Source organism: Eschrichtius robustus, chromosome 9 (assembly GCF_028021215.1).
Source record: "Eschrichtius robustus isolate mEscRob2 chromosome 9, mEscRob2.pri, whole genome shotgun sequence".
NCBI lineage: Eukaryota > Metazoa > Chordata > Mammalia > Artiodactyla > Eschrichtiidae > Eschrichtius > Eschrichtius robustus.
This window is the reverse complement of record NC_090832.1, coordinates 32,383,040-32,407,930: the sequence shown is the minus strand read 5'-3', so window position 1 is coordinate 32,407,930 and position 24,891 is coordinate 32,383,040. Positions and strand designations below refer to the sequence as shown.

General features: G+C 39.4%; 1 protein-coding gene across 1 annotated transcript in view; it reads right to left on the bottom strand.

Annotated features, from left to right (window-relative positions):
- Positions 1 to 512: 512 nt before the first annotated feature.
- Positions 513 to 24,891, bottom strand: part of EPB41L2 (erythrocyte membrane protein band 4.1 like 2) — a 279,077-nt gene continuing 254,698 nt past the window's right edge. Inside the window, exon 21 of the mRNA XM_068551035.1 lies at positions 513 to 601. The gene's annotated coding sequence lies outside the window, so the exon portion shown is untranslated. The remainder of the gene's footprint in view (positions 602 to 24,891) is intronic.

Here is a 24,891-nt window from a genome sequence, read left to right as displayed (position 1 = left end):
AGTCTCTTATCTCAGTGGACTTTCATCTAACCTAGGAAGACAAAGCTAAGAAAGTATCGACCTTTAGCTTCTTAATAAGTAACTGAAAAGCAAAGACAAATGCAATTAAATAATACATTTTCATTATTTAGACATCAATATTCTCACGTGATCAACTTGAAATATGCAAAGTTTAACTTCAATCTGCCAGCTCTGAAATTTGTTGTAGGTTTTGAAGAATGCCTTTTACTTTATTTTATTTTACTTTGGTATTTGGGGTCCTTGATTTAACAGCAGTTACCCAATTGCCACCTCGTTTCTTTGATGCTGTAAATGCCCTGGTCTTAAGACTCAGCCCTCTTTTCTCTAACTCCTGAGACTTGCAATGTCCTTGCCATCAGGCATCTTTTCATCTTCTCATTGAACATCAGTCTCAATTGGAGAGCTCAACACTGTGTAATACAAAAGAGTCAATTAGTTGTTATTGGTATGGACACTTAATGCTTCAGCAACCCAGACCCGTGAAATGATTTCCCCAATATCGCCCAGCGGCTGCAGATCGAGGGATTGAACACAGCCTCTCTTATGGGGACAGCAACGCTATTTCCTCTTTGATGTAGATCTGTGATAAAAACAAAAACAGAAACAAAACAAGTCTTATGCAGAAATCGAAAAGAAAAGCCCCTACACAAATGCAAAGAGAGCTCTAATAAAATTAAGGGCTACCATTTATTAAGCTGGCATTGCTCTAACCCCTTTGATGGATTGAATGGATGCACTGTAATCCTCACAGCAACCTTCTAAGAGAGGATCTATTCTTATCTCCATTCCACACATGAGGAGAGCAAGGCACTGAACACACTGTTCAGTTGCACACAGCTAAAAAGGCAGCATCAAGAGCCTGGATTCCAAACCAGATCTGGCCCAGACCCCATCCTCTGAACCACTGAGTACATGACCTTTCCATGACTGGCCTTATACAAACATTTTTTTTTAATGTAGTCATACATTGTCAATGTTTCCCGAATCCCAAATGAAAACACATACCTGATTAAGTGACTTTTTTAAATTTCTGGATTTGCTTGAATAAAAATGAGTTTACTTATATTTTTAAAAGCCATAAAAACTAAGTTGTTCAGTTACATGATTAATGAATCACCTTAACTTGAAATGAATCAAGTAACATGAAAAGTTAAATGTCTGGTTGCCAGAGTCCAATGAAGGCATAAATTTGTAAATTAAAATGTATGTCAGCAATATAGCCCTAAATTTTGTTCACGGTTGACCTTCTTTCCTTTTTTTGAAAAAAAATAGGTCAAGCATGTTATCAGTGGGCGTGTCTAAGTTTAAAGCATCTCAATGCATTTGTCCCCTTTCTATTAGACCCCATTAAGTGCTAACCTCTTCATTGTCCATCATTTTCTTTGCCCTTGGCTTAGTCACTTAATGGCTCTGATCCTTAGTACCTGTAGGGTTGTGGAACAGCTTTGAGATAATATGTGTGAAGGGCTCAGATTGTACCTGCATATAACAAATCTCAGTGATTATCAATGTTGTCATTTTCATGATTAATAACGCTTCTCTCTAGATGATGTGTGGAATTTGTCTGCTCTGTTTGCCTCCCTTCTTACTTCTCCTGGCATCTGCACCTCCCACTCCCTTCCTCTGAGGGATTCTTCCCAGCTCTGCAGGGTTTGGAGGGGCTGTCAGTCACAATGCCCACCCATGCTGGCTGCAAGGGTGGGCTATGATTCATAGTGATCCAGTTAAAGGCTGACCTGGAATTCCCAAATGGGAGCTGAAGCCAAGTTCTTCTTCTACTTTGAATTAAAAGCTCTAAGAATGTAACTACAAAGCTGTCTAGGGTCACATTCATGTGACATACCTGTAAAGGAGCCAGAGAGAATCTGAAGCCAATTCATGGGCAGCTAAGCAAAGGGAAAGTATACCTGAGTCCAGTTTGACCCTCAACCTTCCAGGTACAATAATCAATATTGCCCTATTTATATTCAGTTTTCAGAAACTTGCGATTGAAAAACTCCTGGCCGAATATGTTATTCATGCCTTCACTCATTCTTTCTTGCATGTATATATTCGTCAGATGTTTATTAGACATCTACCACATGTTGGATTTAAATGGAAAATCATATATCCTGTTCGTTTCTTATTTATATTTATATATTTATTTATATTTATATAAATGTTTAAATAAAATATTTAAAATAAATAAATAAATTAATTAATTAAATTAAAATATTTTAAATAAATATTTTATTTATATTTATATATTTATAAGAAACTGAGCAGTTGGACAGTTTTCAGAGGAAAATTACAATTCTGGGTCTGTCTGAATTTTTTTAAGGTCTTAGGCTTTAGGGATGGTTTATGGCTTTCTGAAGCAGGGCTCTGAGCCTCAGTTCCATGCTGAAAGTAGGACCCTGAAGGCCAGGCTACCCTATCTCTCCTTTTTTAAAAATCTGAGTCCAAAAGTAGTATATATTATTTTTTACAATACAGAAAGTACAGGGAAACACAAATAAGAAAATAAAAACCATCTATAGACTAACCACCAAGAAGTAACCTCTGTTAATATATTGGTATATCTGTTTCCAGTAAGGAAATGTTTGCTTATTTTGTGAACAAATTCATGGGTCGGTATGTTGGAATTATTTTGACCCATCAGGATATTCTATTCATTTTCTTCCCTCTTCTGTCACAATGAAATTAGATGGCTGTTTAGGGTATAATAAAAATGCTTCAACTTGATAATCAGAGCAGCAGTTAGCTGTGCCTTCCCATTAGGGGACCAAGTCCTGCCTAACTGACAACCGTCCGCGGTCAGTTGGCTGTCTTCAGCAGGAGATAATTAGAAAAGCTGCCTGCAGCTGCCACTCGGGCGGCGAAGCATGAACTGGATGACACATGTGAAAAATTGTCCATCCTGGGAGGCCAAAGAGGAGGCAGCAGAAACCTGGAACATCTAAGTTTTGAGGCTTAATGAGAGCTCCAGCATCCTCTCCCCACATACAAAGAACACCAGTGGACCCATTAGCCTGCCCATAAATGAGCTCCACAGAAACTGAGCCATTAGTTTTCTCATAGAATTTAAGGTCACCCAGTCCTGGCTGATGTTTTGACAAATTGTACAACTCGTTGCAGGAAAAAAAAAAGTGAATTTTCCCCTCCAGCTTAGGGGTGAGTGGAATCTGTGACACCACATTCACCCAGATCCTCCTCAGAAGAGGGCTTGCTTCTCCAGAAGCATCAAGGGTGGATATGACCAGCCCGTTTCAGGTTTGGACTAATTAGCAGACAGAGTGCACGACTTCCCCTTTCACGCGGCATCCTTAGTCCTCAAATGCTCATCCCAGTGAGGTATCCCTGATAGTGAAATGAGCAGGCTCTACAGGTGGGTCCCTGGGTTCAAGTTCCTGAAGCTGCTACTAATTTGATGCACTTTCTCTTTTGTTAATATTAAAAGAGCTCATACTATAAAGCTTTTATTATAGTACCTGGCACATAATAAGTGTTCCAGCAATGTTAACTGTTCTCACTATTTATACAGCAACTATCACCATGGTAGTTACATGTTTAGAAGTATATATTACAAAGAATTTGATGTTTTTAAAACAAAGTACAAAATAATATTCATTTCCTTAAAGAAATTACAGCTAAAGTTCTGTCTCAATTATCACAAATTCTGAAGTGATGGTATCTTAATTATTGATTCTGAACCTCTTTCTTAATGCTCATCTTTCACACTCATATAATCTTCTTGTCATGAAGTCTTCTGACTCTGGTAATGGTAGTATCTTCTTTCAGACTAACCCTCCTACCAACTACATTATATATATATATATATATATATATTACATATTCTAGACAAAATGTAAAGAGCAAACATTTAAAGTCACTGGAGAGTGACCAAAAGGAGGCAGAATTGGGAAGGCATTCAACGCTTAAAAGAGGCAACTAAAGTGAGTAAGACCCACGTTATTCTGTTTTTTCTGGGGGGCACACTCCGATCCTGGGCATGGAGGATAAGCTCCAGTAGAGAGGCTTAATATTACCAGCCTGAGTATTTGTGGACTACCATAGTAGCTAGAAATTGTAAGAAATCTCAGAAGGGAGTCGCAATAGTGGGAGCCCCCAAATCTGTGCATTAACTACCCCCAAGTTCTCTGTTAACCTTTGAACTGTACTTGTGCAGGGTAAGATTCTAAGGACTCAGGAGGGAAGTGATAGCTGGAAAGCTGAAAGACCTGTGCATAGATTTCAGTGGCCACTCACCACAGGGGATACAGAGTTTGAAGTTCAAGACCCATCAAATTAGAAGGATTTGGTAAATGTCTTTGGCGTCAATTAAAACTCCAGAACGGCCATGCCCTAGGAACAAAGATCTCTTCTCAGTTTCTAAAATGAAAGAACCTAGATGCAAAAGCCACATATTTTATGATTCTATTTATATGAATGGTTAGAGAAAGTAAGTTTATAAACACAGAAAGCAGATCAGTGGTTGCCTAGGGCTGGGGGAGAGAGTGGGGATTAACAGCAAGCAGGCATAAGGGAGTTTTTGGAGTGATGGAAATGTTCTAAAACTGAGCTGTGGATAAACAAAATGTGGTATATATACACAATGGAATATTATTTAGCCTTAAAAAGAAAGGAAAGTCTAACACATGCTACAACATAGATGAAACTTGAAGACATTAGTATATTAAGTGAAATAAGCCAGTCGCAAAAGGACAAATACCGTATGATTCAACTAATATAGGTACTTAGCGTAGTCAAATTCACAGAGACGGAAAGTAGAATGGTGGTTTGCGTGGCTGGAAAGAAAGGGGAATGGGTAGTTATTGTTTAACAGGCATAGAGTTTCAGTTAACAAGATACAAAGGAGTTCTGGAGATGGCTGCAGTAATAGTTGCCCAACAATGTGAATTACTTAATGCCAATAAACTATACATTTAAAAATAGTTAAAATGGTAAATTTTATTTTATCTGTATTTTACAATTTAAAAACACTGTATTGTGGTTATAGTTGCACAACTCTATAAATTTACCAAAAATCATTGAATTATACACTCACAATGGGTGAATGTTATGGTATGTAAACTGTGCTTCAACTAAGCTATTTAAAAGACCCTGAAAGAAAAATAAAGACCTTATCCCCGGGCTGAGAGATTTGCCTTAGGTATAATGACAAAACTAAAACAAACCTACTCTGAGAAAGACTAGAACCAAGATTTCCCAGGCTCATGGTGACCTTCCTGCAATACAACTACCTGTTAGAACAAAATTACACACTCTTCAGAGGAAGGTAACAGAATTCCCCATTGTCTATAATTTATTATTACTGTATCAAGTATGTATGCAATTAAATCTCACTGCATGTGGGAAAAATAGAAAAAACGTGACTCATAACCAAGAAAAAAAATTAGTTAATTAAAACAGGCCAGGAGATGGTCCAGATGTTGGAATTAGAAGCAAGAGACTTTGAAATCACTAAAAATATTTAAGGACTCTGATAGTTAAGCGGAGCTACTTGGCCTCTGCCACCTCAGGAACCTCCAGTCAACAGTGAAATCACGTAGTTCATTTTACTGTGTGGTCTCCTACTAGAATCCTCAGTCTTCAGAAAATTGCCCATTCCATGAATGGTGTTTCCTTTACCATTGTCTGTCTGAAGACCTTGTTGAAGGGAGTGGATTGTAAGATAATTTAGGATGTAGTTGGACAAGATGCTTGAGGGATCACTCCATATTTCCCATGTATAAAATAATACATTCCTTTATTCTACACCAAGAAATGTTTTCATCTGGCCCAATATTTTGTGGGCTATAGTTGAAACCAGTTTTGGGTTAATCAGCCAAACAAATTATTGGAACCCCATACAGCTACTCAGGTTTGCTCTGAATGCAAACTATCTGTTGAGTACATCCATATGTTAAAATTCCGCCACAGATATGATTGTATTCCTCCCTATTGGTCAAGCACCATCAGTCATCCCCACACATACTCCACAGATATTTTCCCATAAAGTTAGCAAAGCCTTGGAATTCTTATGGTGTGTAAACCTTCTCATCCAAGGAGTGACTTTGCAATTTGTGCTCGAGTCATGGTGAAATTTAACTCTAGTAATTTCTCTGAGCAAAGCCAAGTGTAAGTCAAGCGAGGAATTTAGAGAATAGGTGTCTTCATTCAAGAAGAACTTTTTCCTCAGGCAAAAGAATAAAAGAGTCTTGAGGCAAGAGAAGAACAATCTCAACAGAGCAGGAAGGGGAGATTGCATCCTTGGAAAACAGAAGCTCCATATAGGATGGGGATTTGGGGTTACTGAGACGTGGGTCCACTCGTGGACCCCATCCCACTCCCCAGGGGTCTGCTCTTTTCTGATTGATGACTACATTTCCATGGCAGTGACATACACAGTGAAAAATTTATTCAATGGATGTAACTGGGCACCCTTTAGGATCAAAATCTGCTTCTGAGTTTTGGCTGTTGCAGCCTGACAGCTGCAAAATAATAAATTCTTTCATCGTGGTTATAGAACAGCCCTGAATTTCATTCCATGGCCCAAATTTAGAATTTAGAGATTTAAGTTCATCACTCTCTGGCTTTAAGCCACTCAGTGTTATCAGAAGGAGCCACCCATCAATATTTCATACTTTTCATACCGTTTTTATGGTGGTGACAACACGGGCTGCCAGAACACTCTCCTAAACGAATCCCTGATCGCAGATGTCCGGAAGCAATCACTTCATTCACTATCTTATTATCGAAAGTCATGGACTGCTAGATTACCGCCCCAGAAAAATAACAGAACATTTACTTCCTTCCATGCTATCTAGATTGAGAACTTGTCTCCCATTCTCCACATTTCCTTGAAGATCTGTTACCTAGAACTCCAATTCCGGATACAAATTTCTGAATAGTTTGGTTAAGAGACTGTATAGATTCAAATCCTAGTTCTACTTTTTATTAGCCAACCTTTCTGCAATTGAGCAACCTTTGAGCAACCTTTCTGCAATTCAATTTTCCTCATCTGGAAATCAGGATAATACTGCCTACCTCAATGACTGTCACGAGGATGAGGAAGTTAATACATGTAAACACTTAGAATGTGCTCAATAGTTATTAGCTTATCGTTATAAAAGTAATGGTAATTAGTATTACTATTATGTTTATTACTGGGCAAAATTCTTGTCCATAAGTGAAAGAAACCACATCTGGACATCTTAAGTGAAGAAGAGAAATCATTGGAATATCTGGTGTCACAGAATGGATGGGAGGTGGGAGGCCCAGGCTTGGGAAACGTGAGGGGGCAGGAGAGGGCTAAGGACTGGGATGCCATAGCCACAGCACAGATGGGGCAGCAGGATGTCTGGTCCACACATCCAGGGCTACTGTGAAAGATAGACTCCAGCCAACTCCAGGTACTTCTGTCAAGACTAAAGTTCCAGGAGAAAGCATTCATTTACCCAAGCCTGTGTCATATGCCCCTGGGCACTAACTGCCACCAAGACTACATAATGGGCATTTCTCCAAGTGCCGATTGGGGTGCTACTTGGAAAAAGGAGTTAGATCTTGAAAAGCCAAAGGATGATAAGCACTGAATTCATTTGGTAGCATTAGTGTTACAAAATGCAAATGATCAATAATCCATGAGTATGACAACATGTGACCAACGTGAAGTTTCCTCGGATTCAAGTCTGAAATTCAAGCGCCAAGGAAAGGAGGCTTTGGGCTTTTCTGAATATTTGAAGTATCAACTAACAACATCCTCACCAAGACACATCCCGAAGAGACAAAAATACTGTGACCACACGTTCAACTCTGTCTGACATTGTTTCCTCCTCTCCTGGTCACTTTCCAGGTCAGGAGCCCATGCTTCTTCTCCCACCAGCTTTAGGAGAACGAGAGACCCCTGAGAAACAGACAGGTCAGGGATGCCTCAGGGAGGGGTGGCCTTAGCCCATCTTTGAAGGATGGGTCATTTTGTAGAAGGAGGAAAAGATAAGGCCAGTCTAGCCACTGAGATGAGGATGAGCAAGGCCAGGACAGCAGGACTTGTCTGTCTCTCTAGAAGTTTCGTCGTGAGGATAATGAGAGAGAAAGTTTGAGTAAAAGGTTAAGGCTGGTGTGTGGAGTCCCTTAGTTGCCAAGCTGATTGAAATTTAACCTGAAAACATTTTTTAAAATGGGGGCAGACTCACAGCCTTGGTGACAGCAACGTTTTAAAAACTGAAACTTAAACTGATATTCCTGCAGCACGGGTTAGAGAAGGAAGAGCCAGAGGCAAGGAAACAAGTGAGGATTGCAACAGTCCATTCCTTCTCACTTCCTTCTTGGGTTTTGTTGGGAGGTCATTTTGGAAGAAACTTAGAGTACTTGCAGCAGACAAAACTAGGGTTTTATTATAACATCAAAGTGCAGTGGAAGCCCACAGAAATTATTAGGCAAGATTTGGGTTAATGAGCTAGATTGACATATCTGAGCAAGGCCAATCTGGATAATGGTGGTGGTGGTAGTGGTACAACAGGGTAAAAAGTTGACAAGTCAATGTGGCAGAATGGCCTATTGAGAAGTTATCTGTCTTGTTTTCTACTACAGAATTATTGTTCCCCATTCCCACATGCCCGCATTTTAGAATGTGGTCAGATCTTGGAGTCTTTGACATGGGGGATCTTAATAGCCCTTTGTGTACTATTCAGAACCTTTCTGAACACGATGGAGACTTGTCAGGAAGGCAACTCTTAAATCGACTATTGTTTTCATATCCTGGGTCCACCATGCATTAAACAAGACCATCAGAAAGGGAGGAAATGGATGGAAGAAGGGCATGGCCCAGTCACAGTGACGTTGTTGGTTTCCAGGGTAGATGCAGGGACCCAGCCCTTAAAGGCTCACATGATCATTCCCATTTCAGGTTCAGCCATTCTCAACAGGCTGATCCTGAGGGGACTTGGTTCCCTACCCTAGGGGGACCAGCTGTCCCAGTTTGGTCCAGGGGAGTTCCCAGGCTTCAGGACTGTCAATGTAAAACTAGGAGAGTCCTGGGCTTCCCTGGTGGCGCAGTGGTTGAGAATCTGCCTGCCAATGCAGGGGTCGCGGGTTCGAGCCCTGGTCTGGGAAGATCCCACATGCCGCGGAGCAACTCGGCCCGTGAGCCACAATTACTGAGCCTGCGCGTCTGGAGCCTGTGCTCGGCAACGAGAGGCCGCGATAGTGAGAGGCCTGCGCACCGCGATGAAGAGTGGCCCCCGCTTGCCACAACTAGAGAAAGCCCTCGCACAGAAACGAAGACCCAACACAGCCATACATACATACATAAATAAAAAGAATGTAAGCAGACAAGAATATCATTAAAAAAAAATAATAAAAATTAAAAAAATAATTTAAAAAACAAAACAAAAAAAAAAAACCTAGGAGAGTCCTAGGTAAACCGAGGCAAGTTGGTCCCCCTCATCTTGGAAGCCTGTCTCCCTTCACAGACAGAAGGGAGCTTCTACCAGAGCTGCCCATTTTCAAATGCAGTAGTGCAATGGCCGGTGTACAACCAGGGACTGTCCCCATTTTCCTGCACTGCGTAAGCTCTAGAGGTTCTTGTACAATACATGGGGAGGAGAGGAGCCTGATATTTGGTTTATGTTAGGCATTTTTTGCTAACCTTGGCAGGTGGAAATTTTCCGTTGAGTTAGAAAAACAAGGAATATGACATTCCTTGAATAGCTGATGGTGTGGAGCAGTTCCTGTCTCTTCAGATAATATTAACAACTATTTCTTGAACACTTAGTATGCAGTAGGCCCAATGTTAGGTATTTACATGCATTATCTCAATTAATTTTCACAACAACCATATGGGCTGAGTACTATAAACATTTCAATTTACAGTTTAAAAAATTGAGGCTCAGAAAGGCTAAGTAATTATTCAAGTCCACGCTGCCAGATGGAGCCTGATGGATTTTCAAAGTCTACACTCTTAATTATTCACTAAGCTGTCCTGTCTTACTTATAGAGTAAAACACATGTTAACAGGTGTAAAATTTGTAAAGAATATACACAAGGATTTTTTTGTACCTAATAATATTCATAACTCACCATGTTCATCATTATGTAAAGTATTTAATGACTAGGAAAGCATCTGTGGCCTTACAGATAATAATCCCTGACTTCACTGAGAGGGATTCTCTTACTGAGGCTTCTTCTCTGTGGCATAAACTTTTTTTTTCCTTCTTTGGAGATTTAGTATCAACACACACAGAAGGAATGACAATTCAGAAGCAACCTAAAGATGGTTAAGGTTACATTCTAAAGTTTTTTTTTTTTAAATTTTTGTATCACCTCCCTAACAGGAATGATCACTTCATCAAAAACCATGGCATCTAAATCTCTTCTCTCTTCTTTGCAATCACTCAGCCGCTTCACAGATGGTCAAACTCAGAGAAAGCTGCATCCCTTGCATTTGCACATGGGCCTGATTGCAATCTCTTTGAGGACAGAATCATTTCTCATTAGACCTTAACTACCAGTACAAGATTGGTTGATCAATTGTAAAGGCTGTGCACATTTTATGAGAATCATCTTCTCCAAAATAAAGAGAATGGAAATCATTGAAGTTCTGCAGTCTTCTCCGCTCATTGGTGCTTTTTAGAGACTATGGACCAAAAAAGAACGTCAAGAGTCACAACCTCAGTTTTGACTGAGTAATGGCTCCAGAACAGCAGCTAGTTGTACTGACACAGGAGAAGCATTCAAAACCAAATATATCAACCTACCCCAGAGGCTTAGAAAGTTCACAAGCTTGAGAGAAGTTTCAGAGGTCCTGAGGGTGGGTCTCATCCAGTGCTCAGCACTGGGTTCTCCACACAGATGGGGCTGCATTGGGCAAGACAGAAGGCAGAAGTTGGGAACACAACTAAAGAGTCACGGCATCAAGCCAAATGGCATTGGCCGATAAACCAGCTGACATCTACCTAAATTATCATGACAAAGACTGGTTTGTGAGGCAGCCATGAAGATGCAGTACTTACATCTCCTTCCAAAGAATATGCTGTGGGGAGTATATGTGGCCTCCAGTTGCCACCCATTTGGATTCTGCGCTGCTGTCACACCCAGACCATGCTTCCCCCAGGATGGTCCCAGCCAACAAAGGTTAGGATACTAGCGCCAACCCCCTCCTGCCCAACGTGGGACTCCCCCAAAGGCCAACCTTTGCTCAAGGATCCCCCATCAACCTGGCCCAAACTTTCTTAGAGCTACACAGTCAAGTCTTCCTACCTAATCCCCCTCCCTGTCTCGTTTCACAAGTGTGAAAGCAGAACTGACCAGTAGGAATATAACAGGAGCCACACGTGTAATTTCCAATTTTCAAGTAATCACACTAAAAAAGTAAAATGAGTAAAGGTGGAATCAATTTTAATTATATACATATATACTTAATGATATATTTTGTTTGTTCCAAAATATTAGTTCAAAATATAGTCAACATTTTCAAAGTCATTAAGGAAGTATTTTACATTCTCATATGTGTGAGGGGTTTCTTGTTTCTCTCTTTTGTTTTCAGCACTATGTTTTAGGACTCCAGGGAGTGTTTTACACACCCCGTTTCCACCTAACCACATTGCAGATGTTCAAGACTCCCACGTGGCTGCTGGCTAACCTGTTGGACAGTTCAGATCCCAAGGCTCTTCCTGCCTGCCTCTGCACCTTTATCTTTTACAGATGCTCTGCTCCCAAAACCCACTGCATGTCTATTCCTATCTGAGCAGTTGCTTCTCAGAAGACCTGAATTGACACAGTTCGCCTCACGGTCTCTTGTCCAAATACTGTTATCAAATGCAGATTCTTAAAAATTGCCATTATATCACTCTCCTTCTCAAAACCCCTCCACAGCCAGCTTTAAGTGAAAATCCCTCCACTTGATTTCCAATGGCCTCCGAAGTATCATTATCCTTTATACAATCAGTTCTACTAAGAGCACTCCCACACCCACCTCCCTCCGGCCCCGTCAGGTTCCTCACCGTTCTCCAAATAAACCAACCTCTTTCCACCCGTTCAATTGCTCGTGGTGTTTCCATCTCCTAAAATGTGATTTCTTTTCTATGAAATTATTTGAATCTATTTTTTAAAGAACCAGTACTAGTATTACCTATATTACATTTAATATTTTAAAATTATATCTGGCTACCCCTGGCTTATTCATTTATGAAGTAACATATATAATTTTCAAAAGACAAATGAAATATTTACCTCCAATATTCTTTCAACCGGTATATATTTACTCAGGATAAACTCACACAATAGCTAATAAACACTGTGGCAAACACAAAGAAGTAGAATCTATAATTCCTGTTTTCAAGGTGTGATGGTTAATTTTATGGTTCAGTTGGCTGGGCTGTGCTCAAACACACAGGTATTGCTGTGAAAGTATTTTTTAGATGTGATTAACTTTTATGATCAGTGGACTTTATACAAAACAGATTACACTCCAGAATGTGAGTGGGCCTCATACAATCAGTTGAATTGTATGAGGGCCTTAAGAACAGACTGAGGTTTCTGGAAGAAAAAGGAAACTGCTTCAGGACTGCAGCATAGACATTCTGCCTGTGTTTCCAGCCTGTGGATTTGCCCTCTGGATTTCAGACTCAAGACCACATCAACTCTTACCTGAATTTCCAGCCACTCAGCCTGTCCTATGGATTTCAGACTTGCTAGCTCCCACAGTTCCTTGAGCCAATGCCTCAAAATAAATCTCTACTTGTATGTATATAAATCCTATTAGTTCTGTTTCTCTGGAGAGCTCTAACTAATACTAATACACAAGGGTTTTTCTTTCTGTTATGGAGATGAAACAGGAAAACTTGGAAAGTTAAATGACAGCACAAGATAACAACACACTGCCAAAATAAATCATTAAATTGTCAAATTTTTACTAAGGACCTCCACATGCTCAGGTATTCAGAAGAAAGATAAATCACAATGCACTAGTGATGTCAGTGAAAGCCCAATCACTCAAATACTGTGGTATTTAAACTTGAAACTATTTAAAATTATAAAACTAATTTGTTAATATCTCAAGCCCACCTTTCTAAAACTCCCACATTTGCTCCATTTGGGACTTTGATAAAGTATGTTTCTGCTGAGAGAGAAGAGAAAGGAAAGCATGACCTAGTTAAACTTGGGCAAGACTAATCTTGCAAGTTGATCAAAAAATTACTTCGCAAAAATTCCCTTGTTAAAGTGTCTTGGGAATACCTTAGGAAGAATTTAAAAGATCCCAATCTAAATCAGGACAGAAAACTGGTTTTCCAACATTATACACCAAAGAAGTCTGTGCCATTTGTTTCATTAGAGAGGCAATGTTATTTTAACATGACATTTTTAAACGGCTAAGTTGTTTCATTTTCCCTGTTTCACCCCACTTTTCACCACACCCCACACCCCACACCCTTTTATGCAAAACATTTTTAAATTTGGCAAACTCAGCTTTATCCCCCTTTTACATTGCAGCTGACATTGTTAAGGCTGTGGTAGCTCAATCATAATTAATCACTGGGATGCACAACCCAGAGGAAAAAAATTAATATGAAAGCAAACATTTTTGTATAAAAAGCTTTTACATCTGATAAAGGACTGTTATCCAAAATATGCAAAGAACTCTGAGAAATCAACAATAAAACAAACAACCCAATTTTAAAATGGACAAAAAGGCTGAACAGATACCTCACCAAAGAAGATATACAGATTGCCAATGAACATATGACAAGATGCTCCACATCAAATTTCAGCAAGGTAATGCAGATTTAAAAAAAAAAAAAAAATGAGATACCACTACGTATCTATTAGAATGGCCAAAATCTAGAACACTAACAACACCAACTGCTGGCAAGGATGTGGAGCAACAGGACCTCTCATTCATATGCCCACGCAAAAACCTGCACATGAATGTTTATAGCAACTTAATTCATAATTGCCAAAACTTGGATGCAACCAAGATGCCTTTCAGTAGGCGAATGGAAAAAGAAATGGTGGCACATACAGACAATGGAATATTATTCAGTGCTTAAAAGAAATGAGCTGTCAAGCCATGAAAAGACATGGAGGAAGCTTAAATGCATATTATTAAGTAGAAAAAGACAATCTGAAAAGACTACATACTGTATGATTCCAACTATATGACATCTGGAAAAGGCCAAACTACAAAGACAATAAAAAGATTAGTGGTTGCCAGGGGCTAGAGGGGAAGGAAGGATGAATAGGCAGAGCACAGAGGACTTTTAGGGCAGTGAAACAATTCTTTATAATACTACAATGTGGATATATTTGTATAATGTGTCCCAAAATACCCCCACAGAAACATCCAGAATAATGTTTGACCACATAACTGGGCATCGTGGTCCAGCAAAGCTGACACAAAAAATTGACCCTCACATCTACTACTAACCTGGGTCTTGAGCAATCGCATCTTTTTCTTTTATTGAAGTTCCCTCAGCTCTTCAGAAGGACTGAAGCTACTCTTCATGAGGCAAAAGAATTTGGCAAATTTGCCAATTGTGAAGTACCTTTGATAATATAATGTTGAGATCCTAATATTGTACCCCAAATACTAAAAGAAGTGAATATGTTTATTCTACTATTTTAGTAGATCTATAAGCAGGGGCAATGACAGAAATATAAATTGAGAGATTTGAAGAAAATGCCATGATCTTAATTTAGGATATTCAGGAATTCGATGTTTTTTTATTTTTAATTTTTAAAAATTTATTAAAAAAACAAAACATAATGGTACAAAAAGGTTGAAAGTAAAAGAATTGGAAAAGATATACTGTGCAAATATAAACCAAAAGGAAATTATATAATAACAGATACAGTAGACTTGAAAGCAAAAGCATTACTAGAAATAAACAAGGGCACTTCATATCAACAAGATCAGTTTACCAGGAAGTTTTAAATTTGTATGCACTTAACTTCAAATTATATAGAGCAATAGAGCTACAAGGAAAAAACAGACAAATTCACTATCATAATAGGAGATTTAACATACTGCTGTCATTCACTGACAGAGGATACCTCTTTCAGAACCAGTAGACCCCCCCCCCAAAAAAATTAGTAAGGATATAAACAAGTTAAATAACGTGAGCAGGAAATTTGATTCAACAAGCAGATATATAGTCACTATACTCCAAAACTTTAAATTACAAATTATTTCAGGAATTCGATTTTTTGAAATTCTGCTAAATAAATTTTTTCTCACTGTGAACCCGAGTATAGAAAACACCATTTAGAATTACAAGATTCTAAATGCTCAAATCTTTCTACCTGGTGTTAAAAAAGAATTTTAAACATTTGTCAGCCTTTGCTGTATTACTTATCCAACATTACATCTTCTATTTGCCTTGAGTGTCTATCAGAACTCAGATCTCTTCACACCTCATGTGGTCCATGTTGAGAGAAGCAATCATCTCTTGGCCTTGAGCTTCCCTGCGTTTTCTTGCTGGCCACACCAAGAATACAAGGCTCTGACCACTCTTTACCCAAGCCATTACTCAGGGTTCAGTTTGCAACCTCGAGAGTTGAGGTTACATCTCCCCTAAGACAAAGAATAGGCATCCTTCCACTTACTATAAAAGTGGCAGATTCTCCAAGTTCAGTGTTCCTCTCCTATAATGCAACCCACTGCATGTGCAAGCATCCATCTAGGTCCACCTGTGCCACCCCTTGTGCAATTCTGGGGCGTGAAGCTCTGGCTAATGCTTTTGATCTAATAAAGATTTTTTAAATCTGTGAGCCAGGAATTTCATGTCTTCTGCCTTGTAAGAAGGTAGTCATGAACCAGAAACAAGCTAACTTGTTAGCTTGTAAATAGGATAAAATTGAAGACCACTCACAGTTCTTGACAGTGCAATTGAAGAAGTGTTAACAGTTACACATCTACCCTCCCCCCAAGGTTGATTCCATATTGGCTCAAGCAGGTATTAAGCTGTTGAACAGAGGAAAGTACTGAAAGAAGAATCAGAAAAGAACTGGGACAGTGTCTAGAAGTGTTGGCCAAAATTGGGCACTGCCATGGAATTTCTGAGTAGACTCATTGGTAAAGACAAACTCTGCGACGCTGGTGAAGGTCAGGCCTTCCTACGTCTTTCAGGAAGCATGTCAAAGTCTGTATTTTGTGTCTCTTACATTTCTTGTAAGAAATAAATGTCAATTTATTCATTCAATGATTGTTTATTGAAAAGTCTGGGCAACACTCTCACCACTATTATTCAACATGGTTTTGGAAGTTTTAGCCACAGCAATCAGAGAAGAAAAAGAAATAAAAGGAATCCAAATCAGAAAAGAAGAAGTAAAACTGTCCCTGCTTGCAGATGACGTGATTCTATACATAGAGCATCCTAAAGATGCTACCAGAAAACTACTAGAGCTAATCAATGAATTTGGTAAAGTAGCAGGATACAAAATTAATGCACAGAAATCTCTTGCATTCCTATACACTAATGATGAAAAATCTGAAAGAAACATTAAGGAAACACTCCCATTTACCACCGCAACAAAAAGAATAAAATACCTAGGAATAAACCTACCTAAGGAGACAAAAGACCTGTATGCAGAAAACCATAAGACACTGATGAAAGAAATTAAAGATGATACAAACAGATGGCGAGATATACCATCTTATTGGATTGGAAGAATCAACATTGCGAAAATGACTATACTACCCAAAGCAATCTACAGATTCAATGCAATCCCTATCAAACTACCATTGGCATTTTTCACAGAACTAGAACAGAAAATTGCACAATTTGTATGGAAACACAGAAGACCCCAAATAGCCAAAGCAATCTTGAGAAAGAAAAATGGAGCTGGAGGAATCAGGCTCCCTGACTTCAGACTATACTACAAAGCTACAGTAATCAAGACAGTATGGTACTAGCACAAAAACAGACATATAGATCAATGGAACAGGATAGAAAGCCCAGAGGTAAACCCACACACCTATGGTCACCTGATTTTTGATAAAAGAGGCAAGAATATACAGTGGAGAAAAGACAGCCTCTTCAATAAGTGGTGCTGGGAAAACTGGACAGCTACATGTAAAAGAATGAAATTAGAACTCTCCCTAACACCATACACAAAAATAAACTCAAAGTGGATTAAAGATCTAAATGTAAGGCCAGACACTATAAAAGTCTTAGAGGAAAACATAGGCAGAACACTATATGACATAAATCACAGCGAGATCCTGTTTGACCCACTTCCTAGAGAGATGGAAATAAAAACAAAAATAAACAAATGGGACCTAATGAAACTTAAAAGCTTTTGCACAGCAAAGGAAACCATGAACAAGATGAAAAGACAACCCTCAGAATGGGAGAAAGTGGTTGCAAATGAAGCAACTGACAAAGGATTAATCTCCAAGATTTACAAGCAGCTCATGCAGCTCAATAACAAAAAATCAAACAACCCAATCCAAAAATGGGCAGAAGACCTAAATAGACATTTCTCCAAAGAAGATATACAGATTGCCAACAGACACATGAAAGAATGCTCAACATCATTAATCATTAGAGAAATGCAAATCAAAACTACAATGAGATATCATCTCACACCAGTCAGAATGGCCATCATCAAAAAATCTACAAACAATAAATGCTGGAGAGGGTGTGGAGAAAAGGGAACCCTCTTGCACCGTTGGTGGGAATGTAAATTGATACAGCCACTATAGAGAACAGTATGGAGGTTCCTTAAAAAACTAAAAATAAAACTACCATACGACCCAGCAATCCCACTACCAGGAATACACCCTGAGAAAACCATAATTCAAAAAGAGTCATGTACCACAATGTTCACTGCAGCTCTATTTACAATAGCCAGGACATGGAAGCAACCTAAGCGCCCATTGACAGATGAATGGATAAAGAAGATGTGGCACATATATACAATGGAATATTACTCAGCCATAAAAAGAAACAAAATTGAATTATTTGTAGTGAGGTGGATGGATCTGGAGACTGTTGTACAGAGTGAAGTAAGTCAGAAAGAGAAAAACAAATATCGTATGCTAACACATATATATGGAATCTAAAAAAAAAAAAAAAACCTTCTGAAGAACTTAGGGGCAGGACAGAAATAAAGACACAGACGTAGAGAATGGACTTGAGGACACAGGGAGGGGGAAGGGTAAGCTGGGACAAAGTGAGAGAGTGGCATGGACATATATACACTATCAAATGTAAAATAGATAGCTAGTGGGAAGCAGCCGCATAGCACAGGGAGATCAGCTCGGTGCTTTGTGTCCACCTAGAGGGGTGGGATATGGAGGCGGGGAGGGAGGCACAAGAGGGAGGGGATATGGGGATATATGTATGTGTATAGCTGATTCAGTTTGTTATACAGCAGAAAGTAACACACCATTGTAAAGCAATTATACTCCAAAAAAGATGTTAAAAAAAAAAAAAAAGAAGTCTGGGCAAGATTAAGAGAAAATTTTCATACTTTTACAGTGTGATTTGGAGATTCATCCCCACCAGTGCATAGAGGTGCTCGCATTCCCTTTTTTATTCATCTTTTTTTTTTTTTTTAGAAAAATTTCAAAGGATCTCCATTGGCCCAGATTGGTTTGTATTCTAGCTTGTATTCTATAAGTTCTTTTACATTCTAAATAAAATTATCTTTCTCCTGTTCTGCATCTTTTATGTGCTCACAAGGCACTTTTCAGGATCCCCTGCACTCCACTCCAGTTACAACTTTATCCTCTATCTCCTTGTCTACAGTACTAGCATTATAATGTTTGTGAATCTTCTCCAATAAGATGAAAATGCAACTGTTACATCGTCTGCCCAGTCCAAGACTTCCCCTGATCAGAGAGCTGCCTACATTTAGGTGAGCCTCTTATATTCACACAGAACTCAATCATTCAACAAATATTTATTGAGCACCTTCCATCTGTCAGGGAGTGTTATAAGAGCTGGAAATTAGCAGTGAACAAGACAGAAAATAGCCTATTCTAATCAGGTTTTGGAGATAGACAAGTCAGGAAGTAAGCAATAAATGCATGTTCTCATATATGGTAAAAATAAAATCGGATAATTGGATAGGGCGTACAAAAGTAAAAGGTCTTATATTAGATGCCTACAGAAAGTGTCTCTGAGGTGCCGTTATAACTGAGACTTAGAAGGTGAAAGAAAACCATACACATGGGTACCCGGGGTAGAATATTCCAGGCAGAGGAAACCATAGGACAGGGGAATGACTGGCCTAGCTCAGTGACAGAGAGAGTCAGAATGGCCAGAGATGGGGAGAGAACTGTGAGGTCTATGAGATCCCCTCCCAATAATCTGGAGCTAAGACCTAAGAGAAACTAAGACTAGGGGTCCTATGAGCAAAACCATTAACTGCCCAACATTTTGTGTTCTCCTAGACATATCTTAGAACTGTCAGGTCACCAGAAAGCATAGTCCCAGAATCACTTTATGTCCGTTTCTCAGTAATGGATATTCACCAGCTTTACAAACAATTGTAAGACACACTATTTCACTTCGGTTTTTTCTGTCCTGTCATGTCATGTCCAACATAGTAACATCTCTGTAGGTAGAAATAACAAAGAAAACATAGAAATTAATTCTATGACACCAGATAACGGTGTTAGGGAATTAAGTATTGTTATTGATGATTAAATAACATCAGAAGAACCCAAAAACACAGTATAAGCCCCCTTGAGCCCTGGGATAGAGAGAAGTAAGAGATGAGAGAGAAAGGATCCTCCAGGGAACCAGCATCTGATCCTGCAAGAATATTAGGGCCTTAACTCAGGAAAGGGTGTTGTTTAGAGGACTAGAGGGAAAGAGGACAAACTTGGTCACTCCCTGTTTCCCTTGGGTCAGTCCTTCCACTGGAGAAGAGAAATGAGTGTCAAGCATTTTTGTTGGAAGCATTTTTGCTGAAGACGTTAAAGCTGACTCTGGGTCTTACACAACTAAATTAGCTGGAGAAGATAGAATGCTCTTTTCGTATTTTTATTTGTTGTTAAGTATTAATCAGCAAGCAAATTTTAAGACCAGAAATTATTGACCCCATAATTCTATCTTTTTAATAAAACTTAATTCAATAAAAATTTTAATTTTTTCAATCTCTGTTTCCAGTCTTTTTTCCTAGACTCACTTATAGGTAACATTGTAGTAATGGTTTTATAGGTACAATCTCATGATTTTTAGTGCTGGGGGGTATTTTGAAAGGAGAAAGTTGGCTCCATTTCTGGTCATCTGAGAAGAAGTGGGCTGGACTGTCTGGGTGGAACACAACTCCCGTTTTTAAATTTTCACAACAGAATGACAACTCTGCCTTCTGTGCATCTGGTCGCTAAGCATGTGGTTCTCACTTTTATCAGCAACATAAACTTCATGCAGAACAAGCACTTGTCAGAGAAATTGACTGTCATCCAAAAGCTCTTATATCCAATAGGAAAGAATCGAAAGGACAAGCACACCACCCATTTTTTTTAGATTTACCAAGCTCTATCTTGGTATTGTTAGATCAAAAGAAAGTACAGTTCCAGAATCATACTATCTCAGCTCTTCATTTCACACTGTATTCTTTATAAAGGGTTGATACTGGAAGATTTCATGCAAGAAGTACCTTTGTCCCCTTTTCACTGTGAACTAGATTTACCTATGAAAAAAGACTCACACTGTAAATCAATTGTGAGTTTTCATTCCAGAAAAATGTTGCTTTCTGCAGAGCTTTCTCATATGCTTCCCTTTTCTAAAAATTAAACCATAAAACGAGGATGATGTGACCCAATGCACCTTGTGGTTTGGCTCAGCTGCTTGGAAAGTCAGCCACGTTTGTGACCCAGTACAGCAAACATTTCACCTCAGATTATCTGTTAACATCTCTTCCTGCTCTTTATAAATAGTTTTAGTTTTCATCATTAATTTTGCGCTGTGTTAACTTTTACAAGTCACATTGAATCCTCTATAATATATCTAATACGTACCAAAGGAGTGGTACATACTCAAAGTCTAAAGGAATAGTTCAGGGAGTCAGGACAATTCTGTGGACCAAAGGGGCCAAGCTTTCAGTGACCTCATTGCAACTCTATGACTAGAGAAAGGAGGACATTCCTGCAGGAGTATTGCTTAAACAAATACAGTGAAAAAATATCCTCTGTAGCAGTGAATACATGCCTGACCACAGTGAAGGATTGGTGGGGGAAAACAGTGAAGCAGGAAGCTGGAAAGACATCAGGGTCAATCTGTAGACTGCTTTGAACATCAAGCTTATGAGTTTAATTCCCCGTAAGTAATTTTTGAGCAGGAAAGAGACTGATGAAATTACCTGGATGATTTTGACCAAGATGGCACCATTAATAGATCTACATCCCTCTGGAGGATAGATTGTTTGTTTTATGGGATGTTGAGAGTTTATTTTTAGATATCAAATTTTACATACCAGTAGGATATCTTGGTGGAAATGCCCAATAAATTCTGAGATAGGCATCTGGAACTTGCTATCAATGTCAGAAAGACAGATTTAGGAATTATCTGTATAGAGGAGCATTAGAGAAGCAATGAGAAGAGATGAGTGCTCTGGGCTCATTCTCCTTCAGTAAACATTTAAAATAACCCCAGAGAGCTGCCACATCCAAAAAGAAGACTAGACTCTGCTCAATTAGAGGGCAGGTGGTGACAATAGGGCACTCGAATGCCCTCAGAATGACGCCTCCTCTCAGTCCAACAAATAGGCTAAATTTAGAACAGTCTTTAGTTGCTTCATTACTAGGATTAAAGAGTTCATGAACAATTTTTTGTTGCAAGGGGGTAATAAATAATGAAGCTGAGATGCTGAATGAAGAAGAAAATGTATGCTGTCTATAAACTGCGAAAACAAATTCTTTAGAGAATAACAAAAAAGAAATACTGCCAACCCAGCTGGGGGAAAATGAATAGGAGGCAGTGTCTCAAGGTTGGTCAGTGACACCCTTAAATTGCAAATATTACCTAATGTCACGAGAAATAAGCTCATACACTGAGAAGCCACAGCCCGCTGTTAAAATCACTTGAGAGAATAGGAGGAAAGAGAAAAATAAACGTAACACTGGCACCTTTATAGCAAAGGCAAGACCTTTGGGAAGTGGGACTCAGGCATTATAAATGAGCAATGTAAGTTAAATTCAAAAATAGCCTGGTTCTAATAGTACATTGTCAGAACTGGTTAGCCTGAAGTTGGCCATGTGTAAAAGAGAATGTTGCAGAATGGGAAGCTCAGTGTGACCTATGGGGAGATGAGCATTAGCGTGTGGGGATGAGGCTATAGGAGATGAAACTGGAGAATTAAGGGACACAATGACAGGTCAAGGAGTTTGGCCTCCACCCTGAAGGTAATGGGGTTTATCAGAAATTTGTAAGGAAGGGGAACAACAGATTCCCATTTATGTTGGAAAAGGGGACGCCAGTGCAGGTGCATACAACCGCCTGGAGTGCGCCAGAGACCAGCAGAGGGAGGCCAGCTAGCGGTCCTGCAATAAGCACTGCTGAGGACTTGCCCTAGGAAACCACTGGGAAACAAGCGTGGTGTGGGAAGAAGGGGTAAGTGACCATTATCCTTTTAGTAGAGTCATGGGCTTTAGAAAGCCATTCTCTAAGTCAACTTTTTAATCACCATCCCTCTTATCCTTCATGCTTTTTTACAAATCAGTCTTCCAGGCAATACAACTTTCTTGGAAGGGAGGAGAAAGGGCATATAGAAGCAATAACACCTCACTTAGCAAAATAAACTGTAGAATCTCCAGGGTTATTGTAGAGCTCAAGAAAGGATGCTGACGCATGAACTGTTGTCCTCAATTTCCTCTTCCTTTTGCGAGTTTTTCTTTTGATTCTCATGTTCCCAATACATGGATCCCAAAGGATGAGGAGCCTACCTTCAAGCTCTGATTATACCGGACAAAGCTCTTCCCAGGTTTCCTCTTAGCACTGCCAAGAAATGCGATGACAATGGAGATCCAAAATGGAAATCTGGAGAGAGACACCAGATCTTCTAAGCTCAGCCCCTGGAGCAAGACTTCAGGTCAGATCACAAGTGTATTGGAAACTTGAGCACTTGAATGCATACAGACCTGAGTTAAGCTCAAATCCTAACTCTCTTAAATATTCTTATGACCTTAGCCAGGCCCTCAAATGCTCTAAATCAGTAATATATGACTCAAAGGGCAGTTGAGACAACTTAGAGATAGATACCATTTAAAAAGCAACTGACACTACATGGGCATGTGTATAAGTTAGTAGTTTAATTTGGCTGCTGGCAAAAGAGATCCAACTCCAGTGGATTAAAAACCACATCCCATGTTCTGATGACGTAACTGTGCCTGATGCAAAGCTGAGCACAGATAGTGCTGCTATAGAGAGGGCGACGCAGAATCCGGTGCTTTCTGGATGCACTTTCTCCTTCTCTCTCTGCATGCAATTATTAACTCTCCCAGTAACAGTCTACCATTAGCACCTGATCATCTTTTGACTTCCTTGGTGGTTTTCCTCCTTGAGAACCAAAGCATCAGGGAAAGAGAGAGGTGAGTTGAGGGGTTTAAATTTCAAAGACTGAACTGGCTTTGTTCTAAAGTACTTTGCCCTTTGACACCCTCCGAAGGATCCTCTGTCTCATCCTATAGGATTCTAACAGCCACACTGCCACTGTATTTGGTATTTGCCAGGAAGTCTAGGGATCCATTGTATTTTATGCGCCTTTTTCCTTTATATCATTCCACAAATATTTATTGAGCATCCACTATATCTTCAAGGAATCATCCTATATACTAGGGATACAGCACTGATTAATATAGTCAAGCCCCTGCAGTGGGGTAAATAGTGGCCTTCCGAAAGATATGTCCATCTGGAACCTATAAATTCAATCTTATTAGGGAAGGGAACCTTTGCAAAGGTAATTAAGTGAAGGCTTTTGAGATAAGATCATCCTGGATTAGGATGGGTCCTAAATCCCATGATAAGTCTTTAGAAGGGAAGGGGAAACAGAGACACGGACACAGAGAAGCACAGGGGAGCAGGCCATGTGAACACGGAGGCAGAGATTGAGGTGATGTGCCTAGGAGCCACGCAATGCCAGGACTGTCAGCAGTCACCAGAAGCTGGTGACTCTCAAGCAGGCACTCTCCACCAGAGCCCTCAGGGGGAACTCAGCACCTGACACCTGGGGCTCAGCCTTCTGGCCTCAGAACTCTGCGAGAGCACATTTCTGTTGTTTTAAACCACCAGGTCTGTTATCATTTGTTTCAGCAGTCCTAGACAACGAATGCATCCTCTCGTGGTACTTATCATTATAGCGAAAAGACAAAATAAACTAACAAGGAAGTGTAATACAGTGAAAGGTAAGTGCATAAAGAAAACAAAACAGGACAAAGTGAAAGATGTCACCAAGAGCTACTTTAGAGAGTGAGGAAGATGATTGAATCTCTTCTAGTACTTCCTGGGAAATAATATTTGGAAAGAAAATTTATGAAGTCCAAATTAATTAACTTGTTAAGTAATTTTTCCATGGGATTTTTAGAGTATTTTCTTCTGGTCATTTTAAGGCATAAGTGAGGTGTTAAGTTTTTCCAGATATCTGGTCTAGGGCATCATTAACACTTATCTAATGACCTGGAATGGACAGTACAGATTACTCTGAGTGTTGGCCATATCATGTAACTTAAGACTAAAATAAAATGATGACATAAATCACTTCTTCAGGAAATAGATAACAAATGTCATCACAATTAAACATCATCCACATTATATTCCTTCATATAACAATTAGTTGAGTACCCATTGTTTTCATGGTATTATGAAAATGTTGGGGATACAGAAAATACAGTAAAATAGATGTGATCTTGTGCTAGGGGAGTCTGCAGTCTATGGGGAAATA